This window comes from Bactrocera dorsalis, chromosome 3, assembly GCF_023373825.1.
Source record: "Bactrocera dorsalis isolate Fly_Bdor chromosome 3, ASM2337382v1, whole genome shotgun sequence".
NCBI classification, from domain to species: Eukaryota; Metazoa; Arthropoda; class Insecta; order Diptera; family Tephritidae; genus Bactrocera; species Bactrocera dorsalis.
The window spans coordinates 78,518,864-78,533,097 of record NC_064305.1 but is presented as its reverse complement, the minus strand read 5'-3'; the positions used below and the strand labels follow the sequence as shown (position 1 = coordinate 78,533,097).

General features: G+C 34.3%; 1 protein-coding gene across 2 annotated transcripts in view; it reads left to right on the top strand.

The window, feature by feature from the left end:
- LOC105234257 (apoptosis-stimulating of p53 protein 1) overlaps positions 1-14,234 on the top strand; it is a 127,092-nt gene that overhangs the window by 7,043 nt on the left and 105,815 nt on the right. The window contains exons 2-3 of one of the 2 annotated variants that reach the window (XM_049453815.1): positions 4,306-4,614; positions 6,552-7,042. The gene's annotated coding sequence lies outside the window, so the exon portion shown is untranslated. Of the gene's footprint in view, positions 1-4,305; positions 4,615-6,467; positions 7,043-14,234 lie in introns of both variants that reach the window. The other variant, XM_049453814.1, reaches the window with a different exon arrangement.

Below are 14,234 nucleotides of genomic sequence, written 5' to 3'. Positions count from 1 at the left end.
AACGTGTGGAGCGCTGGCAGGCGCAGGCGCACACGCGGAAGAAGGCAAAGCGACGCGGTGGCGGTACATACACACCTACACAGCTACATAAACGCTGCGAATGGCAGCAATAAAAGTAAGCATCACAACAACAACTACAACAGCAGAAAAACTAAGCGCTGATTTTTGTTATGACGCTGACGCCTGCTCCATAATATGTTGTTGTATCTGCCGCCGCGCAGTCGCAGTCACAGTTGACGCGCGCTTTGGAATGCGCCGCTAGCGCTAGCACAATGCTGCTTTTGTTGTTTTTGCTGTTGTATATAGTTCAACTGTGCGCTGCGCTCTCCATTACTCTACAAAAAGCAGCGCAGCTTCCCCACGCGCGCTCTCCCAACTGTTGCTTCTCTCTGCTGCGCCACATACCGGTTTTGTTGCTGCCGCCGCGCTGTTTGCTGCGCGGTTTTGTAGCGCTCACTGTTTTCTACTGGTTTTCTTTCATTGTTTAGTTTTTTTTTCCTATTTTTTGGTCTGAGTTTTACTCTCCACAGCTCCAGCTCCACACGGCCACTTACGCTTGCTGCGCGTTCGGAGATTTCGCGCTAAGCGCGGCTAACAGCCGCCAGCCATGGAGCTAAGAGACCAGCGTAAAAACTACAACAATCACAAACATTAAATGAATAACAACAACAAAAATTACAAAAAAAATTGTCTGACTCCACGCCGCCAACAATCAGTGGGGAGCGCTTGCTGCCTCGCGCCGCGCTGCCCGCGTTGTTGAGCGCTGTGGTCGCCGCGTCGTGCTCCAAGTGAAGCGTAGGCCACAGCGTAAGTGCAGAAGAAAAATACCAGAAAAAAAGAAAAACAGAAACTGTAAAAATAGCAACAACAACAACAGCCAGCATTCACTGTGAATGTGATTTTTCAATTGTTTGTGGGTGCGGAGCTTATGGAGCGGCGCAGGCGCTGTGTGCAGCGCGGCTGATTTGTGGCAACCAAACTCAATTGTAAGGCAAGCGAGTGACAGACGTTACTTTACCGCTGTTGTTGGTGTTGCTGTTGCATTGTAGGGGGAAACAAATAAGAAGGAAGCAGTAAAGTACCGACATTGTGACAGACGTAGGCAGCATTGCGACAACAACAATAAATATAAAATCAGCAAGAAATGTTTGGCGAACAATGGCAAGAAAGACGGCAATGCAATAAATACACACACAAACATACAAACACACATACATATTATATATATGATGGCGTATATATCAAATGCCAACTATGGGAAACAAAACAACCGCAAAGCTAAAACAAAAACAAAAAAGAATAAGACACACAAAACAAAAAGTCAAAGAAATCACAAACAACAACAACAACATATGTACATAAGCTTTTATGTAGTCGCATTCTGTGTACAATGGGAATTATGGCACACAAAACCGTCAAAGACCGCTAAGCGGAGTGTAGGAAACAAACCGCGAACTTCCTCCCTTTGTTGCTAAATTAATTGTTGTGATATTTTATTTACTTCTTTATTATGACGTTCATTTCATTGTTGCTGCTGTTGTTGTTGTTATTTTTGTTGTTACAACTTACTTTCTTGCCAATTTTAAGCTCTCACCAAACGCTGTGCGATGACTCATTGTGTTTTGTGTTTTAGTTGGAGTTACTAGCAACTCTGTCTACAACAAGAAACACACACAGCGTTAATACTAAGCTGAGCATTGCCGGCTTGCGGTCTTGCAACAAACAACGCTGTGTTTGTTTGCTTCGAAAACAAAGTGGCATAATGAATAATACCGGTTGTACCGCAACTGCGACACTCGACGTCTTCGTTTTGAGGTTAACCGGGTTTTTGTTTCAGCGCTTTCGCACAATGATATGAGATGATGAGAATGAAGTCTAGAGTCGGTATTTTTAAGTTTCCAGCTCTTTGGGTATAAAACGAGGTCTTTGTGACACTAGATTGATTTCCAGGTAGCTTGTGATATTTGACCGAAATCGGACCATTCAAACTGCGCTAAAGAAACTTCAACTTTATGCCAAAATAATATATTTGTCTCTACCACTGTACCTTATATAACTCATTCTATTGACAAAACCATAATAAAAATTGCAGGGTTTTCCAATAAAAGTGAATAAGAATATTCAAATTTTTTATATACTATATATGGTGCTAAATACGATCGATACAATTAAGTTCTGAATATATGTAACATCATTCAAAAAGCCTCCACGACTTCTTTTGTAGAAACGAATTCGATGAATCCAATTTTCGAGTATTTCTTCCACCAAATCAAGTCATATATCATGAATAATCCAATATTGACTTCTTAAGCTTGAATAAAGTCTGGTTATTGTTAAGTACTAATGACTGAGTTAAAACTTCTTGACTGCCATTCAAATCTCCAAACTTTTATCGTAATAATTTGGTTAATGCAGGTGCCGTAGCCCCGTCATGTTAGAAACAGATGTTGTCAAGATCAACTTTTTCCAATTGCGGCCACAAAAAGTTTGGTTAACATCGCTCTATACCGCTCTCCATAGGTAGTTATGGGGTCACCAGGTTCATTTCGAAAGAAGAACGGACCAATGATTCCACTAGACCAAAAGCCGAACCAAACTGTCAGTTTAGGTAAATGTAATAGTTGTTCATGAATAATGTATGCATTTTCTTCGCACCAGAATCGAAAGTTTGGTTTATTTAGCACACCATTGAGATGAAAGTGAGTTTCATCGGAGAATATAATTTTCCCACAATAATCGTTATCTTTTTCAAGTTTTTCCAATGCAAACTCAGCAAATGCTGGACGTTTACGGTAGTCCAACGGCTTCAGTTCTTGAGTGAGAACATTTTTTATAAGGATGCAAGCTCAAATTATTTTTCCAAATTCCCCAGGTTGTGGTTTGACGCAGCCTCAACTCTTTAGAAGTGCTTAGAGTCGATAAATTGCGATCTTCATCATCCCTATTGGAAACTACGGTATTTTAACTGAATTTTGATAAAATTACTATAATATATTGCTGCTATAAAAATGGTTCTGAAATAGTATTCTGGGACATTTTGTTAGGCAGTTGTTTCCACAGAAACTCTCAAAAATCTTTAATACACACCGAATTGATTTTTAAGCATACTTCACACCATATGACTAGGGATTTGATTTCTGTGTTCTACCCATCCCTTTATAGGAAATAGTAAAGCATTCTTGTATAATTCGCCTACAACTCACATACATATAAGCCTCAATAAATCCAGAGAAAGTCAAAAAATTGTCACATTACATCATATTACTAATAAATAGATAAACATTACCTTCCCGCTTGATTTATTGATCCGCATTCCATCGGCTTAAATCTGTTGAAAATCTCACATTTTGTATCCTGTGTTTGTAACTACTTAACTCATAGTTTTGCTTGTGCATGCTGTGACATCTGATTCCGGGAATATACAAAACACTTAATGAGCTGCTCTCGATCACTCTCTCACTTCCTGTCCTGCGCTCCGGCGTTCAATCAGTCACAGGCTGGCTTATATTGAAGCGGGGGTGGCTTGCACAGATCTTGTTGGATTTTCCACTCTACTTTGCATTTGTACATTGACGCCTACAAAAGGAGCTCAAAAATAGATAAAATAAAAACGATAAAAGTAAAAGAAAACCGGCGAACGCATTTAGACAAGTCGAGCCTGAGTTTATGAGCATGAATGAAAAAATAAACATTTCCAGAGTCAGTCAAACAATTACGACGAACGTGAGCGCAATGCTGACTCGAGACAGCACAGTTGTTTTCATTGCGCAGAGCCAAGAGTTTGTGATTTGCCGATGATCGTGGCGATCGTGGTGATCGTCAGTTGCTTAGTTGAGTTGTAAACGGTTGGTGCGGCGCGAGCGTTTGAGCGATCTTAAAGATACTAAATTTGTGGCACAACAAAAAAAAAAAAATAAAAGTGTTAAAGTAAATGTTAATGATTTAGGAAAATATATTTTTATATATATATATAGTTATAAATCCATTTTTGTATATATATATCTATATATGTACATATGTACTAATAATATATTATTGAAAAATATTGTGTGTCTCTGTGTAAAATGTGGAAAAAACCATCAAAATCTATAATGAACTGTAAAAATGCGTGCTTTAGGCAATTAGCTGCCGCCGCAACACAAATTCCACGCTTAAATTAGTAACACAAATTTCTATATTAAACGCATTTACTTATCGGTTACCGGTTTTCTACGCTTCTGCCGGAGAAATGTGAAATATTTTTGTCTGTCTAGAAATGTGTGTTATTTATATTTTCATCTTCTGTTTTGTTTTGTTTCCTTACAGTTAGCATATGTGCGTAGTAACAGCAGCTAGACGGCTACAGGTCTTCAAAGGTGTAAAACAACAACAACAGAACTAAAACTAACAAAGTGAAAATACGAAATACTAACAGCGAGCCGATTTATTAACGCAGCACGACAAAATAAACGAACTAATGAAGTGTGTTAAAGGCGGAATCAAGCGTGTTTTGGTAGTGAAATAGTGAAAACAACAACAAATAAGTGCGTTAGAAAAAATCTTGTGCTAAAATATGCGGCAAAAGTGTTGACAGCGTTCGAAAATGAGTGAAAAATGTTGAAAGCGGAGATAGAGGTGAGGAAAAATGGTGAATTAGTGGGTTGGAAAATTTTAATAAAAATATTAAAAATTGTTTGTAAAGGTTAAGTGTATATAAATTATCAGGAAATTTATTAAAAAATTTTAAATAAAAATAAATAATTGCAAAAATTGCATTATGTACAAAATTATGTAATATAAATATCTGTAGCATTGAAAAAAGTAAATAAAAAGCGTAAAAGTGCCATTTAAAAATATTATTCATAAGAACCATTTAAAAAAAGCATGAAAATACTAAAAAAAATATATAAAAATATTATAATAAACCTTAATAAAAATTATTAGTTAAAAAAATAAATGAAAAAAGCAATAGTGCCTTTAAAAAATATTATTCATAAAAAAATTAAAGGAAAAGGTATGAATGCCTTTAAAAATACTAAACAAACTTAAAAATAAATTATAAAAATAATATAATAAACATTTAAAAAAAAAATTATTTAAAAAATTATTAGTTAAAAAATAAACAAAAGGCGTATGAAATATTAAATATATATATATTAAAAATAATTATTCGAAACAAAATATTTTCAAAAAATTTTCAAAAAAAAATTGGAAAAATAAAAAAAAAAATATTATAATAAATATTAACAAAAAAAATGATTCAAAACCAATTTTGACAATAATTAAAAAAAAAATAAATAAATAAAAAAAATAATTAAGCTCATGAGTGACTTTAAAAAATATTCTTCATAAAAAAATTAAAAAAAATTTCATAAAAAATATTATAACTAATATTAACAAGAAAAATTATTAAAAAAAAAAGAGAAAAGTATATAAAAATAATAATATAAATAAAATTAAAGGAAAAAATATTTAAAAAATTCGTTAAAAATAATGAAAATATGCTTTTATAGTGCAACAACAACAACAAAAACAATATTTTTATTTTGAATAAATAATGTGGAAACAATTAAAAAAACAGAAAAACACTATAAAAATAATCATCTAGCAAAAACACACAACAATACAAATAAGAGTGGTTAAAACAAAAGCAAAATTAAAAAATATTTTTAATAAAAAAATATTGAAAACAAATATAAATAAAAAAAAACAAATACAAATAATATAAGAAAAAACTATAATATATACTTGTAAAAATATAAAAAAATATATGAAAAAGTAAATTTACTAAAAAAATAAACCTTAAAAAAATTAATGCTCAAAATACGAGGAGCTACATATTTTGTGATAAACGATTTAAATATTTTTTTTTATTATTTTTACGCAAAAATTCTTTTTTAATAAAAATGACTAAAGATGCATAAAACAATTAAAAAATATTAAAATTTATTTTCACCGAAAAAAAATTAGGGCAAAATTTGTGGTGATCCAAGCATTGGACCAACATTACTTTAAGTAATTTAATTTTTTAATATTTTTTTTTATATAAAAAATTAAAAATTTAAATTTAATTTAAAAAATAAAAACTCAAAAAAATAAATTTATTTAAAAAAAATAGTATACATATATTACTACTAACAAAACAAATTAATAAAAAGTGTAAAAAAAAATATTAAATAAAAATTGTCATAAAAAAATTATGAAAAAAATAAAAAATACTAATATATAATTTTATTGAATAAATAGCACATATAAAACTATGATATTTTTTTAAATAAGCAGTGGCAAGATTCAATATAATTAATAAAAATGTATAAAATAAAAAAATAAAAATAAATTTTATTTAAATTAATTTTAATATAATATAAACTCTAACAAAAAAATTAAAAACAAAGTTTAAGAAAAAAATAGTATTAAGTAAAAAAAAAACAATTTATAAAAAATTATGAAAATAAAAAAAAAATATTAATATATGATTTTTTTTGTAGAAATAGCACACACAAAAATATATTTTATTTTAAAAGAAGAAGAAAAGAGTGTCTAAAGTATTTCCAAAAATTATTTTACAAAAGCGTCAGTGGCATTGCAAAGCTTAGCTGCTGACAAGCAATCAGCAGCGTGTCAAGTCAACAATACCGCACAACAACAATAAAACAATTGAAACACAAACAAAATAAATAAAAAAAAAGAAAACGCAAACTCAACGGTGAAAACAACAAAAGAAAAACCGAAAAAATTATAGCTAAACGGAAAAACGCCCGAAAAAAATAATAACAACAACAACAACAATACACACAACCGGCAATCCATCAACTCAGCAATTTTTCAATTCACCCAACAAATTCAACAGTGCGAGTGCAGCCAACGAAGCAACAACAACACCAACAACAAGCATTAGCACCGTGTGACCGACCTACCGCACGCATACAATTGCACACTCGAGCAAACACACACGCGGATAGCAGATAGTAGGCAACAATAGCAAAAACAACAACAACAAGAAACAGCAGCAGCAGCTAGTTTATTTGGCAATCGTTGAACCTGCAACGGCGCATCAACTGAGGTCAGTAACACCACCGACTACAAGTCACGTTTGTTTACCTCATAAAACACAGACACACACACACATATACAACATAGATATTTAGTAGTAAAAACTTGCATGCAAACAAACATGCATACATACGTACATATACCATACATGTTTGTAGATATGTTGTTGGACGGCGCGCGAGCTCTCGTGTCCATATACGTTGAAGTCAGATAAACCATAGTTGGGCACTGCCTTTGAATTCGGCATCCACACCCACAAATCATTTGCGCTACACAAGCACACATGCAAGCATACATACATACATACATATATGCGACCCGAAATAGATATGTGTGATGTCGGCTGCTTGCTATGGTCACATGTGTGCAACCATCTGCAGGCCATGCGTCGCCAGCGCGTTACTCAATTGTGCGCCGTTGTTGTTATGCCGTTGTTGTTTTCTTTATTTTATTTTCATTTTTCCTTATTTGTTTGTTCTTTATTTGCGCGCTGATTTGAAATTTCACTTTCAATCCGAATTCCAATTTCGAAATGTATCAACAGCGCACGAGCAGCCGCGCCATTTCTGGTTCAACGCTTGCTCCACTCGTCAGCCAGCGCCAATTCGCATGTGAGTCTACATACATGCATGTGAGTGTGTGTGTGCATGTGTACTCTGCAATTACTTTGACTCACTTTATACGCGCATTTTTCGCAATTTTAATTTTATAACTTTTTTGCCTTTGATTTTTGATTGGAAGTTTTTATGCGATTTTGTGTTTAAATATTCAAGGCACACACACACAAACATACATAAAGTCCTACATGAGTCCGCATAAATTTGCAGTATGCATTGCCCTTTATTCGCATTCGCCATGTGGGCTTCTGGTACACGCCCCAATGCGCTTCGATTTGGCGCGCTGTGTCCGCGTGCGCCGCGTTTGGCATCTCATGGGGCCTTAAGTGGTCCAACGGCGGCGCATATGGCAATGAGTGTTGCCGCTTGTGCCGCAGCCAGCGATTTCAATTCAATACTCACATATGTCGCGTTTTTTGGCCGCAATGAAGCGTGCGCGCTGGTGCACAGTGTGTTGAAGTGACAAAAAATAGCAACATATTTTTTTAAATGAAGGAATTTAAAAATTGATAGAAGGTATTCTCAACAAAATTTATTTTTATAGTTAACTACAATCAAAAACCCTGTTAATTTACAACACTTCTCGCCTTTGGGTGTGCGACTTTGATAAATTACTTTAGCAGCTCCTAAATGTAGGCAACGATTTTTTGTAATTTTTGCCAATTCCATTGAAAAATTAATAATGTGAAACTTAAGGCGTTAAACTAGCAACCGAACTCCATCTTTTATCGCATAGGATCAAAACTAGTCTATGCGTGGCTTATTGACCTACCCGATTAACCTAAACTATGAGGTTATATTCACTTGCGAATTGCCAAAAACAATGTCTTTCAGTATATAGTAGATCGAATATACATATATTTGTTAAAATTTTCCAAAATATGAAATTGCTTCGGCAAAAGTTTTAGAGATTTGAGTGCATTTGTATGATTTTTTTAACTTTATCGAATTAAATTTTTTTACGTCAATTTTTTTGGAAAGTCTTGTCGTCCGATCGTTACCTGTACACAACTGTTCCATTAATAATTTTTTTTTTATTTTCTGATCTGGGATAATTTTAAGCAGAAAAACGTTGTCACTGTCAAAAATCGATTTTCGGAGGTCTTCTTGGAGATCAGCTATGGGGTCTATAGAATACAGGATTTTTCAGAATGAATCGCGTCTTAAAATTCTACACAACCAGACTGGAGATGTTTTTTCGGAGGTCCACCTGGAGATCAGCTACGGATTCAATAGCATTTATCATTTTTCAGAATGAATCCCCTCTTAAAGTTCTATGTTCAACATTTATTTTTGAATCTTATGTTGTTTTCCAGTACCCATTCACTAGCAGTATATTTCCTTTTCATTAAAAGTTCGCGTTTGTCTTAATCAAAATCGAGTTAGAAAGTATTCCAAGCACTTTTTCACAACAGGGATAATATTTTGTTGCAAAATTTACTTGTTTCTCCTTAAATACCAAAAAAATTTGACCAAGTAGAATTATCGAGTAATTTGTAAGTGATAAAGGCGGTGCTTTCAAATGATAATTACAGGTAAATTTCCAAATGGACATTAAATAGATGTGTCAATGAGAATACCCAAATATAATATAATATTTCTGGACATTGCTGTAAAATTCCTTTACGGAGATGTCCTGTTTGAGGTCAAAAAAGCATAAGCAAGAAAGAAGAAGAAGAAATTATGATAACTGAACACAAGATTTTTTCAATAAAAATTGCAAAAGTCTATCGATTCCAAAAGTTCTTGTTTCAGTAACCATATCATAGGTTACCGATATTCAAAGCTTTTTCAGACTATAACGTCTGTAATTTCTATTTAATGGTTTGTCAGTCTCTTTGCGTTAGAAAGGGTTGAATACGTACACAAGATTTTCCCTTAGATTTGTCAAACTAACTTTAAAACACTTAAAAAACTTAAAACAAAAACTATAACAGCCATTATTGGTAATGCTGTCAGGTAACTAATCAGTAATTTAACCATTAGTTGGCCTGCAAACTTTGCCTCTTACCTTTGAAGTTTTAATTAGCAAATATTCTTTGTTCCAAAATTTTTCTTTATTGTGAGTTTTTCTTTATAAAAATACACTGTTGCTGAATCCATTCAGCTGTATGTGTGATCAAAAATATCTTTCATGCAGTAAATCACTATAAATTTGGACGAGTTCACTGTACATACAGACTCACGGTTTTTTAATACTTAAATGCGCACAGCGAAGTTGACAAAGTTTTAAATATAATATTTTCACGGTACTTGTTTGAAAAAAATTAACTATACTCAATTTGCAATGAACTTTTTTTTGTATATACATACATTTCTCTGACCCTGTAGGGAAAATTTGAATACACTGACTTTGAGATAAATAAATCGTAAGTTAAATATAATGTCTTGAGTTGAGACTTCGTAATATTAAACGCCTTACTAGTTAACTTTTGATGAGTAAGTGTAAAAAAACATGACTCTGATTTTCGCAATTGTCCTGTCCGTAAAAATTACACAAATAATTCTAATGACATCTTCAATATTTTGAAAAATTCTTAAAGTTTATATTATTAATTAATATTTATGGTTAGGTTAAGTTAATCTAGTAAGCCAATAAGCCACGCATGGACTAGTTTTGGTTCCTTGCGATACCAGGTGGGGTTCCGTTACAAGGTCTTTGAGGAGTCATTAAGTCATGAAAGATCAGTCAACGCGTATTTTAACATACTCTGCGGCCTTAATATCGATACCTTCTCTGGTGTGTCTCAACAGATGCTTACAGCTTAGTCTTGCCAATGCGGAACAAGAGCACAAGAGATGCTTTGTGGTGCATTGCTTTAGACATTCTGCAAATTTCTGTTGAAGGTGCGACTATTTTATTTAACGATTTATTTTTATATAAAAAAGTTGAACTTTACTAAATATTAGGCCATATTTTGATGGATAAAGGTGATAAATACTGATGTAAATTTTCATTATCCAGAATTTTTTAGGCGATTTCTTTGTTGATGCTCATCTAAATGTTTTCTTTTAGAGTAAAAGTTACGAAAGGGTGCATATTTTTAAATTGTGTGAGAGGCCAATATAATCTTAGCAACCTAAGTCCACAGAGCAGGTCATAATTTTGTTGATTGACTAGCTGAAATCTAAAATACATTTTATATGTGCATATTAGAGCGAGTTGAATTACAGGGAACCAAAAATGTGTTTCGGATCATTAAGAACAACTTTGCTTCAGAGCATTTGGGTCTAAAATTGGTTTGGAGCGAGTGATTTTTTAGGTGAGGTTTAATCTTTAGGGATTATAAAACGATCCTGGTCATTCTTTGAGTTATCCGATTTCATAAATTTCCATATATTCTTCAACCAATCTCTTGGTGTCTGTATCAATTTCCTAAAGGCCACTGCAACAGCATGTGCCGCTGTTTACTCTCATACACACATACTCATGCACATATTGGCGTTCGCATGCGGGCGTATTTACTCACAAGTAGTCGCACAAACAAAATGTACACTTTTCTGTTTACCTACAAATATTCATACGCGCAGTAAGTGCAATTGAACAGATGTACAACAACACTTTAACACACACACACACGTTCGCACTTGCATATACATATGCCTGTGTTTGTGTGCGTTGAATATTTAATTGTTGACTCACTGTGGCATCCGCCTGTCGAACATTGCCGCCAGATAGTTATCTATGCATGAGCATGTTTTAGTGGGTGTGTGTGTGTGGTCGTACGTGTAGGGCAGGATCCTATTGGCAACGCTCCCATTTACAATTAAATATAATTTTTTTGTTTTTGTTCTTGCTTCTTTTGCCAGCCATATGTCACGCTTGCGCTGCCGCGTTCGGTAACCCTATGAAATTCACTTTCTCTTGTGTGGGTGCCGCACACGTTCAGCTACCGCTGTGCCCTTCACATGGAATCTCATGACATTTGCTGGTTTGAATATACATATTTATGTGTGCGTATGTTTGTGTGTGTTGTAAAATTCCCCAAATGGAATTGGCAAATTTCGTTAGTAAATTTTAATTGAGCCTCTGACAAATTGCAACTGCGAAATGCAGCAAATATCGACCGAGCGGCGTGACATTCGATCAGCGCGCGCACAAAAGTATGCAAATATTAATGCATGTTGCTGTTTTGTGTGTGTCCGTGCTTAAATATTTAAGCTTCTCTGTGGATTTTTGGAAATTTAATATTTCCCTCTGTTTTCCTTGGGGAAATGTAAATTCAATCGTTCAATTATTCAAATTGTAAGTCAATATCGTAATCTGCATTTGTAATTGGGATATTTACGTCAGATTATGGAAGTTAACATAAATCATGTTGGTGACGAAATTGATACAAGAAATTGTATAATCATATAGTATATATTAGTATAATGCGTGTGATTGATTAGTCTTCGATAGAAGTGAGTACAGCTATGGAAACAGCTATGAGAATGTTATGTTATATATTTATTTTTTTATAGTAGGAGGAAGCATCGAAAGCCGGTGTGCGGGACTTTAATCCGCTAACTCTAACCTACTCCCGTCAAATGTCTCTCCTACTGGACCTCTGGACAAAGTATTACTTCATGGGAGAGAAAAAGACATTTAAGAATCCTCTATTGTATGGATACCTCCAAGTGTGGTTTTTGACTTTTCCCTTATACTTGAAAAACGAGGGCAATGAAAGAATACGTTTTCGGAGTAAATTATACATTTTATTAGCTTTACATGTCGTATTTTCCAAGTGTTCCTTGAATTTGAGTCTTGAGTCCACTATTAAACCAAGATAGTACAACTGTGGATGTGAAGTAATCTCACATTCTCCTATGGTGAGCAATATTTTTTCTGCAATTTTCCTGGAAATTATGAGCAAGACTTCTGTTTTCTGTTAAGGCAGCTCTAGACTCAAAGTAGAATACCAACGGCGGAAACCATTTATGCAGTAGCTGTATTTGATACGGTCATCCAGGTGTTTTGCTACTGCTACCTGAGGTCTCCGCATATGCGATTGTTTTCACAATTTTTGGTTGAGGTATTCTTAGCCGTAGTACATCAGGTTCCATAGTAGCGGGCCTAAAACCGAGTCTGGCGGTACTCCACTAGATACAGTGTAGTTCTCAGTGCAATCGTCGGTGTCGAATAACAATCTCCTATTTCAGAAGTAACTCATTATAATATTTGTCAGATAATGAGGAGAGCGTTTTTATACTCTCGCAACAAAGTTGCTAAAGAGAGTATTATAGTTTTGTTCACATAACGGTTGTTTGTAAGTCCTAAAACTAGAGAGTTGAAATCCTGATGTCTGTCTCTCCGTCCGTCCGTCCGTGCAAGCTGTAACTTGAGTAAAAATTGAGCTATCATGATGAAACTTGGTACATGTATTTCTTGGCTCCATAAGAAGGTTAAGTTCGAAGATGGGCAAAATCGGTTAAAAAAGGTTAAGTTCGAAGATGGGCCACGCCCACAAAATGGCGGAAACCGAAAGCTTATAAAGTGTCACAACAAGCTATAAATAAAGATATTAAAGTGAAATTTGGCACAAAGGATAGCATTAGGGAGGGGCATATTTGGACGTAATTTTTTTTGTAAAAGTGAGCGTGGCCCCGCCCCTTCTACGTTTTTTGTACATATCTCGGAAACTACTATAGCTATGTCAACCAAACTCTACAGAATCGTTTCTCTCAGGAATTTCCATATACAGTTCAAAAATGGAAGAAATCGGTTAATTACAACGACCACCTCCCATACAAAGGTTATGTTGAAAACTACTAAAAGTGCGTTTACCGACTAACAAAAAACGTCAGAAACACTAAATTTTACGGAAGAAATGGCAGAAAAGAGCTGCACCCAGGCTTTTTTAAAAAATTGAAAATGGGCGTGCCGTCGCCCACTTATGGATCAAAAACCATATCTCAGGAACTACTCGACCGATTTCAATGAAATTCGGTATATAATGTTTCCTTAACACCCTGATGACATGTACGAAATATGGGTGAAATCGGTTCACAACCACGCCTTCTTCCAATATAACGCTATGAATAAATCCATCTGATGCCTTCTCTTTATAATATACACAAAAGGAACAAATGATGATAGCGGACTAAAAATTAAAACAAATACGGTATTTGAGCTGAGGTATCCCTTGTGGAAAAATTTTCGTGATCGGACCTATAACTTTTCAAGGTCCCTTATATCAAACACGAAAAACTCAGTGCCTAACCTAACCTAACCTAATTTTTCACCGAAAATATCGGTAAATCTCTTAGAATTTAATTCTAATTAATTTTACAGCACAATAAAAAAATATGTAAATGACGGATAATGAAATCTCGATGATCTCTTTATCATGCGAGAGTATAAAATGTTCGGTGACACCCGAACTTAACCCTTCCTTACTTGTTCGTATAGAGATTTTATTAAATTTGCCCACTTTACGGAGTTGAATGCATTTTTCACATCCAGGGTTATTATCTCGCAGTGTTAACTACTTCTCTTAGTGCGTAAATAGTGGACCTCTTTTTCGTAAAGCGGTATTGTCTCTCTGAGAATCCGCCGGCTAATAAGAAAGTATTTCGTGTGTTAATAAATCTTTGCTTTTTGGG